Source organism: Lichenostomus cassidix, chromosome 10 (assembly GCF_008360975.1).
Source record: "Lichenostomus cassidix isolate B80296 chromosome 10, HeHo_3.0, whole genome shotgun sequence".
Taxonomy (NCBI): domain Eukaryota; kingdom Metazoa; phylum Chordata; class Aves; order Passeriformes; family Meliphagidae; genus Lichenostomus; species Lichenostomus cassidix.
The window spans coordinates 19,912,110-19,916,648 of NC_139491.1; positions in this window are offsets into that span (position 1 = coordinate 19,912,110).

A 4,539-nucleotide genomic window follows, 5' to 3' on the forward strand; every position below is an offset into this window, starting at 1 on the left:
CTTTTTCTGTGGTCTTGTGTGTTTTCTTGGGGGAAGGGAGTGGGATGCTTCAGGTACAGCTTGGCCCCTCCCTGGTCCCCGTTCCCAGGCTTGAAGGAGGGAGGATGGTTTGGGATGCAGCTGAGGACCGGGGGATGGGATTTTCCCTACCCCCCCTGGAGAAGGACACGTCCTGGCCTGCAGGTGGTGCTGAGCTCTGCTGGAGGCCTCTGAGAGGGCAGCCCTGTGCTTTTTTTTGGGTGTTTTCGTTCCCCCTCCCAGTGTCTGCAGAGGCTGAGGGCCTCTCCTCTGTGCCAGCAATGCAGAAGGAGATCTCCATAGAAGGCAAATGTTCTCTGTGGCTGGAGAATCACCCTGCCCCCACCCAGCTCCTGCTCTGGTGCCTGGGCTGCCCAAACCTTTCTATGGCCTTATCTGTACTGGCTAAAGTAGCTGTGGGAACTGCAGTCCTGGGGCAGGGGGTGGTTGTCCCGGTGGGAATCTCCATGTGGGGACCAGAGGCTCTCCCCACTGTGCCTCAGGAGTCTCCATGGCCCAGCTTGCTGACCCCTGCACTGGGGCACTCCAGAGCCCTCCCACCCAGCTTCCCCCCCACCAGGGATCAGTGTTTTCTTCTCTCCCCAGGGCTTCGAGGGCAGCGCTGAGCGAAAGCAAGGAAAAAAATTAGAAAAAGCAAAAGGCAGGTCTAAAAATAGCCCTGCTGGCCACTGTGCCTGGGAATGGACTTGAGCAAGTGCTGCTGCTCCAGGAAGTGACTTGCTGTGGGTTGCCTACACCAGAGCAGGGCTGCCAGCCCCTTCCCATGGGATTCCCACTGCCTGCCATCCAGGCATTTGCCTGCATCTCGGCTCCTGCCCCAATACCAGATTCAGTGGGTTGGCTCTTCCCTGCTGGGTCTGTCCTCATCTCGCAGCTCTGCTTACCTGAGTGGAAACACTCCAGAGAGCAGCAGGGCCTGTTGATGGGAGGGTGAAAGGCTTTAAATTATAGAGCAGACTTTTTCCTGGAGATTTTTTTTTTTTTTTAAAAAGCCTTTAGCACATGCATTAACATGGCCAGGCCATGAATAATTTACGCCTGGGTCTATTAAGCTTTTACACTGGGACCCGCTTGCCTTGGAGCTAAAGTAGGTCACGTCTGCTCCAAGGGTCCCTGGGCATCCCTTCCCTGGCCGGAGCGAGGCCAGTGCAGGCGTGTGGACACACAGGTGCCCTAGCCTGACCGTGTGTGCACTGCCCCTGCGCTGTGCTGGCTGCTCCCATGGGGGTGATTTGGGTGCTCTGGGAGGTGATTTGGGGACAGGGAATGTCCCCAAAATATCCACATCTCCAGGCACGATGAAGCTCTAGGTGCAGGGAAGCTCTGGGTGCAGGACACAAGCTGTTGGCATCACCAGGGAAAGGGTGCAGGTCATGGCACCTTTGGTCCTTGTGCTGCCTGTCAGCCAGTGGCCAAAGGACAAACCCAGCAGGGAATAGAGAAGAAGACACCGAGGCTGGAAAAAATATAGGGGAAAAAGGCTGCTTTTGTCATGCTTTCATTTTACTTTTTACTGGAAACTCCCCCCCTTTTCCTTGTTTTGAAGGTGGGAAAAAAGATAAATCTTTGAGCTTTTGGACTGTTTTCTCCCGCATGTGCTGTGCTTTGCCATGATGTGTGGTCTGGGCATTGAGGTAAGGAACACTTTGGGAATAGAAAATCCAGCTTTTGTGATGTAAAAGGGCCTCTTGAACAGCTGTGCTGGATAAGCTGCTCCCATTGGAGGTGATTAGACATGTTCACAACCGGTCAGGGGGGCCAGATCCAAAACTCCATCCCTGCTGGAACCAGAGAAGTAGGAAAAGATTCAGGTCATCTCACACCAGCATTCATCTCCGGATATGCTGGTCACAGGAGCTCCTGTCTCCGAGTCAGGAGCCTCCCACCGTGCTGACATCCCACACACCTTTGCTGATGGTTAAGGGTCCTCACATGCAGCTCAGTCGTGCAGGTGATGATCAGTGTCTTCTGCCCATTTCTCCAGAAAATGTGATGACGAACAATACAAATGGATTTTGTAAAGGACCAAACCCCAGCAACTCCCATCTGCTGGTCTCTGCCAGCACTGCTGCCACCATTCCCTCTTCTGTCCTCTCAGGCCAAAGCCTGTCATGGCTGGAGATAATTTTGAACATCACTGATGACAAACATCACTGTTTGTCCACCAGGCAGAGAACGATGGCCTCAACCGTGAAGAAACGTCTCAGAGAGCCCCAGCTCCATCCTGCAGCAGGATTTTGCAGCTACTGCTCCCTGCTGATTTCCATGAACTATAGAATCACAGAATTATTTAGTTTGGAAAAGCCCTCTAAGACTATCAAATTCTTCCATTCCCCAGCACTACCAGGTCCACCACTAAACCACATTCCCAAGCGCCACATCTCTGAGCAGTTCAAGGGATGGTGACTCCACCACTGTGCTGGGCAGCCTCTTCCAATGCCTGACCACCCTTTCAGGGAACAACATTTTCCCCAACACTCAACCTAAACCTCCCCTGGGCACAAACTGGGGCTTTTTCCTCTCATCCTGTCCTTTGTTCCCTGGGGCAAGAGCTCAACCCCCACCTGGTTGGCCCCTCCCATCAGGGAGTTGTGGAGAGTGAGCGGGTCCCCCCAAGCCTCCTTTTCTCCAGGCTGAACCTCTCCAGCTCCCTCAGCCACTCTTGGTGCTCCAGACCCTTCCCCAGCTCCATTCTCTTCCTTAGACATGCTCCAGCCCCTCAGTGTCATAAGTGGCCCAAAGCTGAATGCAGGACTTGAGCTGTGGCAAGAAGCTGCAGCTCATGCAGCGTTGCTGGGACTCCCCTGGCATATATGTGTTGTCCACCCCCGTGAGGGTGAGGAGCAGGTCTGCTGTGGTCAGGGAGCATCAGGCACCTGTGGGCCCCCAGCCCATGGCATATGGCCAGATAAAACGACTGGCCAAGCTGTATAATGATGGATAAACTCGGTAACACCTCTGGAACAGGCAGGTTGGGCTGGCAGGAGAACAAGCAGGCACAGCCAGGCCTGAAATATCACCAGGAGGGCAGGAAGAGGTAGAGAATCTTGGACACTAAGAAGGGAGGGGACAGTGTCCTGGCTGCCTCACAATTCCTTATTGCACAGTGCCCCCTCTCAGGAGTTTTGATTAGATATCACCACACTCTCACAGCTCCAAAACTACCTCTGCTCTCCCCCTGCCAAACACCTGTCTGTTGAATTATTCCCCAACCCAGCAAGAAGGCTGTAGAGACTTGGAAGTGGCATCCCAATCCCCCATGGAGACATAGGTGATAAACAACGGATGGCACAGGAATCATGTAACAAAATGCACCCCAAAAAAGAACCTGTTAGGGAAAGGCGAGAGGTGCCAGGTCCCACCTCCAAAGTGATGGATGTCATCCCAGAGGTGCCTTGGGAGTCAAGGTGCTGTTGCGATGGGATCCTGAGGGTTATTAATTACAGGAGGTACCTCCATCACGATTCAAAGATACATGGGATCGGGTCAGACCCTTAAAGAACAAAAACTGCTATGAACCAGTCAGGCTTTAACGACGTTGTTTGCGTAGTGTGATGGGAAGGGTGCTTCCGGTCTGCGCTGTCACGGCGTGCACAGTTTAGCGGGAAAGCCAGAAGGTGGCATCCGAGACCTGAGCACAGGAAACCAGGACACCTCTAGCAGGAGCTCAACAGCAGTTTGCAGCTCCGGACAGTGGTGGAAACGCATGGATTTTGACATCCATGTTCTTCTTCTTGGGATGGGGAGAGTGGCAACAAGTCAGGCAAAGAATCTCTATATTGAGTTAATAGAGGAAAATATTTTTATTTTTCCAGTCAGCTACAGTGTTATTACCAAAAATACACTGAATTTGTGCTGGGACAGGATGGGGTGGGGTGGTGGTGGTGGTGTTGCTCCGTAGTCCAACCTTGCTGTGGTGGGACTATCACCACTCAGGCCGGTCCTGGCTTGTTCCAGCTGAGCCTGGGAATCCCCTGAGGCTGGAGCTGTCCCTCTTCTGTGTGCCTCTCCCATGCATAGCTCCTGGTATTACTCATTTTACTCAAAAAGAAGAAGAAATGTGATGTCTTCTGTGATGACACAGCCATGACACACTCGGCTCTTTACCAGCACAGGTGGTGGGAGCCACCCTAGCAAGACACTGGCAACCTGTGCAGCTCCTTTGGCCAGTGAGCCTGAGATGGGCAGGAGTACCACTATCACCATGCGGGGGTGTCAGGAGCACCACTGTCACCTTCTCCATCTGTCCCAGTGCCATCTGTCGGGACAGACAACAGATGGCACTGGGAAATTAGCCCGGGACAAGCTGGGATGCCCGGAGGGAGCAGAGGCCACTGCTGCACTTGCAGGTCACAGCCCAGTGTAGGCAGGAGACGGAGAAGAATGAGCTGCAGCAAGCCCTGGGACAAGGGAACACCGTCTCCTGATAAAAACCTGGAATGGTTTCCAAATACATCCAAAATGTTCTGTTCTCAAATCAGGATTTCTCCTCCTGTGATT